General features: G+C 41.2%; 1 protein-coding gene across 2 annotated transcripts in view; it reads right to left on the bottom strand.

Moving 5' to 3' along the window:
* The window catches only part of RAB7A (RAB7A, member RAS oncogene family), a 71,948-nt gene that overhangs the window by 44,284 nt on the left and 14,568 nt on the right, over positions 1-13,096 (bottom strand). Inside the window, exon 2 of one of the 2 annotated variants that reach the window (XM_035702468.2) lies at positions 9,601-9,738. The exons of the other annotated variant lie outside the window; for it this stretch is intronic. The gene's annotated coding sequence lies outside the window, so the exon portion shown is untranslated. The remainder of the gene's footprint in view (positions 1-9,600; positions 9,739-13,096) is intronic. 2 annotated transcript variants of the gene reach the window in all.

Here is a 13,096-nt window from a genome sequence, read left to right as displayed (position 1 = left end):
AGTAGTGCTTTAATCAAATACCTGGGCATCCCTGCCCCAGTCAAGCTGCCACATAAAATTAACCACCAGGCCAGGGCTAGATATGAAAAGCTAACAGAGCTCACCTATTTGAGGTTTCAGGTAAAATGGGGAACTGTAATGCTCAAGCACAGGCCCAGCTCTTTAGGGTTAAAAAGGAAATGCTAAAGAACAGTAATGTCAAAAGTTTCACAACACTTTGCTTCTATTTCAAAGATTACATTATTGAAGAGAAGGTTTAAGGGGACAGAAACTATGCTAGTAAGATTTTGGCAAAATAAAGATCTGTCTGCCAAACTGTATATCACCAACACATAGCTTGCTTCGGACATTGAGAGACATCACTGCTAAATACTCAAGGTGAAAACACAAAACTACCATGACAAAAAAGGAAAAGGGATGAACATTCCACCACATTCCATAACTATACTTGCTTTTCCACCACACCATACTGCACAGCTGAGCACACTATGTGGTAATACATGGTTTATAAAATCATACTTCAATATCCATAATCTGTCAGTTAAGATGCAGTCTGGCTGGGACACCTGGGTGGCTGAGCATCTGTCTGTGGCTCAGGGCATAATCCCAGGGTCCTGGGATCGAGTCCCACATCAGGGTCCCACATTAGGCTCCCCACAGGAAGCCTGCTTCTTCCTCTCCTTATGTCTCTGCCTCTCTCTGCATATCTTACAAATAAATAAAATCTTTTTTAAAAATGTAGTCTGGCTTTATTTGAGGAAGAGTTTATATGAAGAGAAGATACTGATTTTTTTTTGAAGATACTGATCTTAATTTCCTCGTTTGTAAGAACATCACCAGCATCTATTTCCAGAACTTTCTCATCACAGCAAACAGAAACTCCATACAAGTTAAGCAGCAATTCCCCAGGTCCCACTCCCTTAGCCCTTAGTAATCTCTATTCTATGAATTTTCCTTTCTTAAAATAGCCCATGTAAGTGGGATCATACAATATTTGTCCTCATGTCTGGCATATCTCAGCATGTTCTCTCAAGGTTCATCCACATTATAAAATGCATCAGAACTTCATCCATCTTTATAAATAAATTCAAGTTAGTTAACATATAGTGTATTTTGGGGACACCTGGGTGCCTCAGGTGGTTGGGCATCTGCCTTCAGTTCAGGTCATGATCTCCAGGTCCTGGGAGAGAGCCACCCCCACCCCCACCCCCCCACCCCCCACAATTGGGCTTCCTGCTCAGCCGGGTGTCTGCTTCTACCCAACCCCCACCCCACTCATTCTCTTTCAAATAAAATCTTAAAACCAAAAAACATATAGTGTATTTTGCTTATCCTTTTATCTGCTGATGATGTGGGTTGTTTCTACTTTTTGATTATTGTAAATAATTTTGCTATGAACAACAGTGTATCATTAACTGTTTTCAAATCTTTTGGGTACATACCTAAGAGTGGGTTTGCCAAGATATATAGTTTGTCTTTCCTACCAAGCTAATTCTAGTTTTTTGGATGCTATTTTAAGTGGAACTGTTTTCTTGCTTTCCTTTTTGGATAGTTCATTGTTAGTATATCAAAATGCAACCAGTTTTTGTATGTTCATTTTCTATCCTGCAAACTTTGCTGAATTAGTTTATTAGCTCCAAGATATATTTTTATTTTTAGGTAGGAAATCTTTAGATACTCTACATATATAAGATCATGTTATCTGCAACAGAGATAATTCCACTCCTTCCTTTCCCATTTGGATGCCTTTTATTTTTTTCTTGCCAAACTGCTGTGGTTAGAACTTCCAGTATTAGTATGACTAGAAGTGGTAACAGTGGGCATCCTTGCCTTCTTCCTGAACTAAATCAGAGGAAAAGCTATCAGTCTTTCACCAATGACTATGCTGTTCACTGTGTGCTTTTCCTATGTGGCTTTTATTATGGTGAAGTAATTGCCTTCTATTCCTAGTGTTTTGCGTCATGAAAGGCTGAATTTTGTCAAAGGCTTTTCCTGCATCAACTGAGATGACCATGTGTTTTTCTTGTTCTTTTCACTCCGTTAATGTGGTATATACTATACTGATCACTTTTTCAATGTGCAATCATCCTACCTCTCAGGAACAAATCCCACTGCTCATGTGTGTAATCCGTTTAATAGGCTAAATTTGATTTGCTGGTATTTTGTTCAGTATTTTTGAATCATCATAAGGGCTACTGACCTGTAGTTTCCCTTTCTTTGTAGGGTTTGCCTAGCCTTGGTATCAGAGCAATGCTGGCTCAAGAATGATTTATTATTGTTCCCTCCTCTTTGATTTCTGGGAATAATGTGAGGATTGGTGTTAGTTCTTTCAATGTTAGAATTCACCAGTGAAGACATCAGGTCCAGGGCTTTTCTTTGTCGGTAGATTTTGGGTAACTGATTCGATCTCCTCACTTGACAATAAAGTATGATTTTTATTGAGTCAGTTTTGGTAGTTTGTGTTTCTATGAACTTATTAATTTCATCCAGGTTATTAAATTTGTTGGGAGTACAAATGTTCACAGGACCCTCTTACAATGTTTCTTTTTCCCCCCCCTGTAGAATTGATAGTAACATTCTCATAAAGTTCATTTCTGATTTTAGGAATATTTGGCTTTTTCCTTAGTCAATCCAACCAGAAGTCTATCTGCTATAATCTATATCATTTCCTTTCCTTCTACTAGTTTTGGGTTTGGTTTGTTCTGTTTCTGATTCTGTAGGAAGTAAAGTTAGGTTGTTGATTAGAGAGGTTTCTTCAGGGGATCCCTGGGTGGCACAGCGGTTTGGTGCCTGCCTTTGGCCCAGGGCGCGATCCTGGAGACCCGGGATCGAATCCCACGTCGGGCTCCCGGTGCATGGAGCCTGCTTCTCCCTCTACCTATGTCTCTGCCTCTCTCTCTCTCTCTCTCTGTGACTATCATAAATAAATTAAAAAAAAAAAAAGAGAGAGAGAGAGAGAGGTTTCTTCATGGGGTACCAGGGTGGCTCAGTCAGTTTAAGAGTCTGACTCTTGGTTTCAGCTCAGGTCATGATCTCAGGGTGGTGAGACTGAGTCCTGCATGGGGCTCCACCCTCAGCACGGACTCTCCTTGAGATTTTCTCTCTCTCCTTCCCCCTCTGCTCCACCCCTGCATTTGTGTGCACTCCCTCTCAAATACATAAAATCTTTAAAAAAAGATGTTTCTTCATTTTCTTTTTCTTTTTTCTAACACTATTTATTTATTCATTCATGAGAGACTCAGAAAGAGAGGGAGGCAGAGACACAGACAGAGGGAGAAGCAGGCTCCACACAGGGAGCCCAACGTGGGACTCAATCCCGGGACCCCAGGATCCCATCCTGGGCTGCAGGTGGCACTAAACCGCTGAGCCACCAGGGCTGCCCTGTTTCTTCATTTTCAATGTTAGTATTTATCGCTATAAATCTTTCCCTTAACACTGCTTTGCTATGCCCTGTAAGTTTTGGTATGTGTGTTTTCAATTTATTCATCTCTAAGTATTTAAAAATTTCCCTTGTGATTTCATCTTTCGTCTATTGGTTCTTTAAAAGTGTGTTGTTAAAAAAAATAAAAATAAAAATAAAAAATAAAAAATAAAAAAAATAAAAGTGTGTTGTTGGGGGCAGCCCCGGTGGTGCAGCGGTTTAGCACTGCCTTCAGCCTAGGGTGTGATCCTGGAGACCTAGGATCGAGTCCCACGTCGGGCTCCCTGCATGGAGCCTGCTTCTCTCTCTGCCTGTGTCTCTGCCTCTCTCTCTCTGTATCTCATGAATAAATAAAATCTTAAAAAAAAAAAAAAAAAGTGTGTTGTTGGGGCAGCCTGGGTGGCTCAGTGGTTTAGTGCCACCTTCAGCCCAGGGCCTGATCCTGGAGGCCCGGGATCAAGTCCCACGTCAGGGTTCCTGCATGGAGCCTGCTTCTCCCTCTGCCCCTCTCTCTCTCTCTGTGTCTCTCATGAATAAATAAATAAAATCTTAAAAAAATAAATAAATAAAAGTGTGTTGTTTAGGGACGCCTGGGTGGCTCAGCAGTTGAGCGTCTGCCTTCAGCTCAGAGCATAATCTGAAGTTCTGGGATCAAGTCCTGCATCGGGCTCCTGTATGAAGCCTGCTTCTCCTCCCTCTGCCTCTTTGTCTCTCATGAATAAATAAATAAAACCTTTAATAAAACCTTTAATAAATATATAAAAGTGTGTTAATATTCATAGATTTGAAATTTTTAGTTTTCCACCTGTTACTGATTTCTAACTTCAGCTCATTGTGGTCAGAAAAGTTATTTTGCATGATATCTACCTTGCTATTGAAACTTAAATTGTGGCCTAACACCAGGTGTCCTAAAGAAGGTCCCATGTGCACTTGAGGAGAACACATGTGCTGTTGTTGGGTGGAGTCCTGTATATGTCTGTTAGATCTGATTGGGTTATTCAAGTTCTCTATTTCCTTACTTCTCTGTTCTCTGGTTCTATCCACTCTCGAGTATCATGGTAAAATTGTCTATTTCTCCCTTCAGTTCTGTCAATTTTTGCTTCATATAACTTGATGGCCTGTCATTAGATGTATAAAGGTTTACCATTTTATCTTCTTGCTGTACTGAGACTTTTATTAATATATGTCCTTCTTTGTCTCTTGTATTTTTTTTCTTGTAAGTATTTTTTAAAATTTTTAAAAATTTTTATTTATTTATGATAGTCACACACACACACAGAGAGGCAGAGACACAGGCAGAGGGAGAAGCAGGCTCCATGCACCGGGAGCCCGACGTGGGATTCGATCCCGGGTCTCCAGGATCGCGCCCTGGGCCAAAAGCAGGCGCTAAACCACAGCGCCACCCAGGGAGCCCTCTTGTAAGTATTTTTAATTTAAAATCTATCTTGAAAAAAATAAAATCTGTCTTGACTCATATTTGTACAGCCATCTTAGCTCTCTTTTGGTTACTATTTGCATTGATTATCTTTTCCCACTATTTCATATTCATATTTTTTTGTGTCTTTGGATCTAAACTGAAAACTGTCTATTTGTAAACAACAAATAGTTGGATCAGGTTTTTCTTTTTTTTTTTTTTTTTTAATTTTTATTTATTTATGATAGTCACAGAGAGAGAAAGAGAGAGAGGCAGAGACATAGGCAGAGGGAGAAGCAGGCTCCATGCACCGGGAGCCCGATGTGGGATTCGATCCCGGGTCTCCAGGATCGCGCCCTGGGCCAAAGGCAGGCGCCAAACCGCTGCGCCACCCAGGGATCCCAGGATCAGGTTTTTCTATCCAATATGTCAATCTGTCTTTTTGGAGAGTTCAATGCATTGACATTTAAGAAATTACTGATAAGGAAGGACTTATTTCAATCACGTTAGCGTTTGTGTTCTATATGTCTTACAGTTTGTTATTCTACATAACTATCTTCTTTTGTGTTCGCTTGATAAAAAGTAAAACTTTTTAATCCTTTCTCATTTCTTTTGTGGGTATTCTATAGCTATTTTCTTTGTCATTATCCCTGGATTACCTTTAACATCCTAAATTATGCACACCATTATGTGTATTTATACCAGCTTAACTTCAATAACATAAAAACTCGGCTCCTTGGGGCACCTGCGTGGCTCAGTGGGTTAAGTACCTGCCTTCAGCTCAGGTTATGATCCCACAGTCCTAGGACTGAGACTGTTCTGGTCTCTCTGCTCAACAGGGAGCCTGCTTGCTTCTCCTTCTCCCTCTGCCGCTTGCCCTGCTTGTGGGCTCGCTCTCTCTCTGTTCTTAAAAAAAAAAAAAAAAAAATTTTTAAACAAAAAAAACCCCACCCCCAAAACCTCAATTCCTTTATAGCTCCAACCCACACCCTTTCAGTAACTAATGTTACACATTTATGCATGTGTCCAAAAATATTTATTTCTTAAATGCCCTTTTTAAAAATTTTTATTTATTTATTCATGAGACATACAGAGAGAGAGAGAGAGAGGCGCAGAGACACAGGCAGAGGGAGAAGCAGGCTCCATGCAGGGAGCCCGATGCGGGACTTGATCCCGGGACTCCAGGATCACACCCTGTGCCGAAGGCAGGCACTAAACCACTGAGCCACCCAGGGATCCCCATGTCCAAAAATATTTAATTTAAAAAAATATAAGGGTAGCCTGGGTATTTAGATATGGCCTAAATGAAGAGAATCCTTCAGGTTGAAAAGAAAGGACACTAGACAGTAACTCAGAACATTATAAATAAGGCCACTTGGATGGCTCAGTTGGTTAAGTGTCTGGTAAAGAAAATACTTGGAAAATGATAAAAGCTAGAACCTACTGTAACTTGGGTCTTTCCACTTTGGTTTATCTGGGAATGTCTTAATTTCTTCCTCACTTTTGAAGAATAGTCTTGCCAGATAAAGGTTTCTTGATTGACAGGTTTTTCCCTTCAACACTTTGAACATGTCCAACCCAAGTCTGGCCTCCAAGGTTTCTGATGAGAAATCTACTCATGACCTTATTGTTGAAAATAAGATGAAAGAAAGCAATCTTCCTCTTGGCTTAACAGATAATAGACCTTATTGTGTTGTATGCAACAAAACCCTTTCCTATACTGTGATAAAAACAGAGTTGCAGGGTCATTTTGAGGCCAATCACAGTTTAAGTGAAAGGAAATGGATATTTTAAGTGTAAACACTGAGGTCTTCAAAGCTAGAAATTGGGATCCCTGGGTGGCTCAGCGGTTTAGTGCCTGCCTTCTGCCTAGGGCGTGATCCTGGAAGCCCGGGATCAATTCCCGCATCAGGCTCCCTGCATGGACCCTGTTTCTCCTTCTGCCTGTGTCTCTGCCTCTGTGTATTTCATGAATAAATAAGTATGGAGAAAGAAAAAGAATGAGAGAAAGAGAAAGAGAAGAAAGACAGATACCTGGGTGGCTCAGTGGTTGAGCATCTGCCTTCAGCTCAGGGCACGATCCCAGGGTCTGGGAATCCCGGGAATCAAGCCTTCCATCCGGCTCCTGGCGGGGAACCTGCTTCTCCCTCTGCCTGTGTCTCCACCTCTCGCTGTGTATCTCATAAATAAATAAAGAGAAGAGAAAGAGAGAAAGAGAGAGAAAGAGAGAGAGAAAGAGAAAGAGAAAGAGAAAGAGAAAGAGAAAGAGAAAGAGAAAGAGAAAGAGAAAGAGAAGACAGACGGATACCTGGATGGCTCAATGGTTGAGCATCTGCCTTCAGCTCTGGGCGTGATCCCAGGGTCCAGGGATGGAGCCCTGCATCGGGCTCCCAATAGGGAGCCTGCCTCTCCCTCTGTCTCTCTGCGTCTCTCATGAATAAATAAAATCTTAAAAAAAAAAAAAAAAAAAAAAGAAGTACATGCTGTGTGTGCAAGATGCTTGCGGAAGAAAACTTGGTAATTATTGATAAGGAAATATTTACTTCTGCTGAGTAACATTTGTTTTCTGTACGTCTCTTTTTTGTTGTTCAGTCTTCACTTACTGATTTTTTTGTATCTAGTTGAATTTTTAATGTAGTTTTATGTACCATTGATTCCCTCTTCTTTCCTCTTCTGTTTATTATTATTATTTTAGTGGTTACCTGGGGGTTGACAATTAACATCTTTTTAGTTTCAATGGTATACACTTTCTTTTTTTTTTTAAGTTTTATTTATCTATTTTTTAAGATTTATTTATTTATTCATTCAGAGAGAGCGAGAAAGAGGCAGAGACACAGGCAGAGGGAGAAGCAGGCTTCCATGCAGGAAGCCCGATGTGGGACTCGATCCCGGGTCTCCAGGATCACACCCCGGGCTGCAGGCAGCGCTAAACCGCTGCACCACCAAGGCTACCCTGGTATACACTTTCTAATCTGTCTTCTCCTTTACATTGTTATTATCAAAGATTACATCTATATACATTGTGTGCCTGTTATGACAAACTTGTAACTTTTATGTTTTTGTCATTTATTTATTTTTAAAAGATTTTACTTATTTTTTTAAAGATTTTATTTTATTATTCATAGAGACAGAGAGAGAGAGAGAGAGAGAGAGAGAGAGAGAGAGGGAGAGAGAGGCAGAGACACAGGCAGAGGGAGAAGCAGGCACCACACAGAGAGCCCGACGTGGGACTCGATCCCGGGTCTCCAGGATCACGCCCTGGGCTGCAGGCGGCACTAAACTGCTGCACCACCGGGGCTGCCCAAGATTTTACTTATTTATGGGGGTGGGGCATGAGTGGTGGGGATAGGCAGAGGAAGAAGGAGAAGTTTCCCAGCTGAGCAGGGAGGCCGACGCAGGGCTTGATCCCAGGACCCCGAGTTCATGATCTGAGCCAAAGACAGATGCTTAATTGACTGAACCACCCAGGCACCCTCATGTTCCTGTCTTTTTAAAATCATATATTTAGGGGCACCTGGGTGGCCCAGGTTCCTGGGATTGAGTCCCACCATCGGGCTCCCCAGAGGGTGCCTGCTTCTCCCTCTGCCTATGTCTCTGCCTCTCTGTGTCTCTCATGAAGGAATACAATCTTTTAAAAAATCATATATTTACAAAAAGGACAGAACAAAAGAGCAATAATATTGGCTTTTATAGTTACCTTTACCAGTACTATTTCTTCTTATGTCTTTGAGTTAGTATCAGTGTCTTTTCACTTCAGACTGAAGGACTCCCTTTAGCATTTCTTGTGGGGCAGGCATACCTATGATGAATAACCTCAACTTTTGTTCATCCGGAAATATCTTAATTTCTCCTTCAATCTTGAAGAATAGTTCTACCAGATACAGTATTCTCAGTTGATAAGGTTTTGTTCCCCCTCTCAGGACTTTAAAATGTCATTTGTACTGTCTTCTGGCAGCCATGAATATTCGTTTTTAAGATTTATTTATTTGAGAGACAGAGTGTGCATGAGCAGGGTGGAGAGGGAAAAGCAGAGTCCCCAGTGAGCAGGGAGCCTGACATGGGGCTCAATCCCAGCACCCCCTGTGCCTATGATTTCTGATGAGAAATCAACTGTTATAAACCTTATTCAGAATTCCTTATATATGACAGGTTGATTCTCTTGCTTTCAAGTTCTTCTTGCTTTGCAAATTCAAGTTACAATTTGACTATAACATGTCTTGGTGTAAATTTCTTGAGTTTATTCTCCTTCGACTTCATTAAGCTTTTTGGATGTGTAAATTCCTTAGATCCTGGAAGTTTTTGGACATTAGATTTTCACAAATGTATTGTTCCTCTCTACATTCTCCTTCTGGAGCTTCTGTGAAGCGTATCTGGCATGCTTGATGGTGCCCTGCAGGTCCCTCAGACTGTGTTCATTTTTTATAATTCTCTTCTCTTTCTGTTCCTCAGACTGAATAATTTTGATGGTCTTACCTTTAGCTTGCTGATCTTTTCTTCCGTCTGTTTACATCTGCTGCTAAACCCTTCTAATAAATTTCATTTCAGGGGCATCTGGATGGCTCAGTCAATTGAAAGTCTGAATCTTGATTTTGGCTCAGGTGATGACCTCAGGGTCATAAGATGAAGCCCCATTAGGCTCCCTTCTCAGCAGGGAGTCTACCTGAGATTCTCTCTCCATCTGTCCACCCCCCATCCCCACTCGCAGGTGCTCTCTCTAAAATAAATAAATCTTTGTTTAAAAAAAAAAAAAACTTTGTTACTGTACCTTTTTTCTACTCCAGGTTTCCTTTTTAGAATTTCTTTCTTGATGGTTTTATGCAGACACTATTCTCAATTGCCCTTAATTCTTTGTCCATGATTTCCTTTAACTCACTGAGTATATTTAACACAGTTGATTCAGTGTCTTAAAAAAAAAAAAAAAAAAAAGAGAGATTGAGGGATGCCTGGGTGGCTCAGCAGTTGAGCATCTGCCTTTGGCTCAAGGCGTGATCCCAGGGTCGGGGATCAAGTCCTGCATGGGGCTCCTTGCAGGGAGACTGCTTCTCCCTCTGCCTATATCTCTGCCTGCCTCTCTCTTTCTCTCTCTGTGTCACTCATGAATAAATAAAATCTTAAAAAAAAAAAAAAGACGGATTTATTTTAAGGAGAGAGAAAGCATGGGCAAGTAGGGAGAGTAGGAGAGAGAAAGAGAAGTAGACTCCCTGCTGAGTGCAGAGCCCAATGTGTGGCTCAATCCCATGACCCCAAGACAATGACCCGGGGAGAAATTAAGAGTTGGATGCTCAGCCACTCAGACACTCCAATTTAATGTCTTTAACTTACAATTCCAATGTCTGAGCTTCCTCTGAGATGGTTTCTGTCCAATTCCTTTTTTCCCTGTGAATGGGTCACAGTTTCCTGTTTCTTTTTATGTTTCATATTTTTTTCTTGTTGAGAAATGAACATTCTAAGCATTATAATGTGGTATATCTCCAACCAAGTAGGTCCTGGAGTTCCAAGACAGTTGATTCCAACTGCTCTCTCCAGGTCAATAGCTGACTAGGTAGAGGGGTTGCCCTCTAAAGATTCCCATTCAAGTCATTTTGTGTGACATCACTGCAGTCTATAATCTTTTATTTATTTTTTTAGTCTATAATCTTTTAATGTAAATAGTCAATCAGTCCAATTTTCAGACCTTGATCAAACTCATTCAAGCCCTTGAATTACTGCTAATTCGCTCAGCAGAAAATACCAAGTACATGAATATTTTTTGGACATAAATATGACCTGTTTTCTAGTTCTGGTGAAGGCTCGAGATGAGTCATTCCTTCTTTAAATGTAACATCTTTCTTAAATCTCTTGTGACTATAGAAGACCATCACGGGAAAGAATGTGACATGCAGCAGAAGACAAAGATAATCTAATAACACAGGCTTAAAATATGAAACTAGGGGCTCCTGAGTTGAGGTATTGTTCAAAATACTAGGAGTGAGGGCAGCCCCGGTGGCGCAGTGGTTTAGCGCCGCCTGCAGCCCAGGGCGTGATCCTGGAGACCCGGGATCGAGTCCCGCGTCGGGCTCTCTGCATGGAGCCTGCTTCTCCCTCTGCTTGTGTCTCTGCCTCTCTCTCTCTCTGCATCTCTATGAATAAATAAATAAATAAATAAATAAATAAATAAATAAATCTTTAAAAAAAACAAAAAAACAAAACAAAATACTAGGAGTGAAATGTAGTATTAAGAGGTGGTTGGAAAAAAAAAAGAGGTGATTGACTAGGAGTAGGGCAGAGAATTTACTTCAAGAGTTTTTGTTTTGTTTTCTAGATTCCACTTATTTATTCATGAGAGACGGAGAGAGGGAGGGGCAGAGACATAGGGGCAGAGGGAGAAGCAGGCTCCCTGTGGGGAGCCCGATGCTTCAAAAGTTTTGATTTCTGGATACAACCATCCAGTGCTCTAAAGGTACAGCTGGAGTTAATATTTCTAACTCTGTGCTCAGCACATATTAGGGACTTAAATATTTGCTAAAATATTTAGCTTCCTTTGTCTTAATAGAAGCAACTTTCTGGAAGCATACATAAGAAAGGATACAAAGAATGCTCCATACAGGTAAAGTACTTAGCTCACACTCCAGAAACCTCTCTAAAATATGCCTTTTGGGGGGGGCACCTGGGTAGCTCACTCAGTTGACCATGCAACTCTTGATTTCGGTTCAGGTCATGATCTCGAGGCCCCAGTGAGGCTCCACGCTCAGCACAAAGTCTGCTTGTCCCTCTTCCTCTGCTCCTCCCCCTGTTCACTCTCCAAAAAATAAAACTTTAAAACACACCTTTTTAAAAATTTATTGTTTTTATTGGAGTTCAATTTGCCAACATATAGCATATTACCCAGTGCTCATCCCGTCAAGTGCCCCCCTCAGTGCCCATCACCCAGTCACCCCAACTCCCCGCCCACCTCCCTTTCCACCATCCCTTGTTTGTTTCCCAAAGTTAGGAGTCTCTCATGTTCTGTCATCCTCACTGATATTTTCACTCATTTTCTCTCCTTTCCCCTTAATTCCCTTTCACTATTTTTTATATTCTCCAAATGAATGAGACCATATAAGGTTTGTCCCTCTCTGAGCTGACTTCACTCAGCATAATACCCTCCAGTTCCATCCACGTCAAAGCAAATGGTGGGTATGTATTTGTTGTTTCTAATGTAAAACATGCCTTTTTTGAAGCAATAAATTTGTATTAGTAAAATAAGCCAGGAGTTACAATGTTTGAGAAATTAATGTTCTAACAGTCAGCAGTTCCCAACAAATACCAAATAAATGCTTCCTCCAAAAACAGCCAAACTACCTCAACAATTAACCAGTCAGTGGCTGTGAATATGAGTTCACTATGAATATGACATAATCATTGGTTAGGAGCAATCAATGGATACAAATCAGGGTACCACACCATGCCCGCACTGCCCAGGTATCTTCAGTTAATGGTTAATCCTGTTTTTTCAGGAGCAGCCAGCTGTTTCCTCTTTCACCAACACCCTGTGCTTGCCCATGCCTACCCCTATGTGTCGCAAAACCTGTCAAATAGGTGTCCCTGCACAGTCACCATCTTAGACCAAGCTTGTAGGTCAAAACCAAGCAAATCTATAGGGTTCACGGTCTCTACAGTAGGAAGGACTGAGGTAGGAAAATATTTGTTTTCAAGGCTTCCTTCTGTACAACTGGATGTATGAAGTATATCATTACCTCTTCACATACAAAAACTGACACCTGTCCAGAAGCCTACTATCAAATCTTTTTCATACTACATCACCACCTTTTGTGGGTGGCTCCTCACATGTCACAGTCAAAAAGAAAAATTCCTCCAGGAACTACCTCACTCCTCTGGCATTTCCCTATAGCACTTGATACAAAGCATCCTTTGGATGCTTGATGTCTGAATGACTACATTTCCACTTCCTCTGTCACCAGGGGTAAAACTTGCTCTCTACTACAGCAGTGGGAAGCAGAAAAACCAACTCACTTTTCAGATTCTGACATGCACTGTTTGATTTTGGCCTGAGAACACTACAGATGAATTATTCATTAACTGTATATACCATCTGTCTAGGGAGCAGGTACATTAAAAGGCTGACCAATAGGAGCTCCTCACTCCCCTCTCACCCCCCCTTCCCAAACTCACAAGGGGAATCTTGCTACTGCCTCACTTCTCCAGTGGTCTAACAGAAGTCTGGCCACAAGGCTCCACCCTTCACAGAAACAGCATGCCTTTCTCTCCTCCAAGTAGATCAT

The sequence above is a fragment of the Canis lupus genome, chromosome 20, assembly GCF_003254725.2.
Source record: "Canis lupus dingo isolate Sandy chromosome 20, ASM325472v2, whole genome shotgun sequence".
NCBI classification, from domain to species: domain Eukaryota; kingdom Metazoa; phylum Chordata; class Mammalia; order Carnivora; family Canidae; genus Canis; species Canis lupus.
This window is presented reverse-complemented; position numbering and strand designations above follow the sequence as displayed.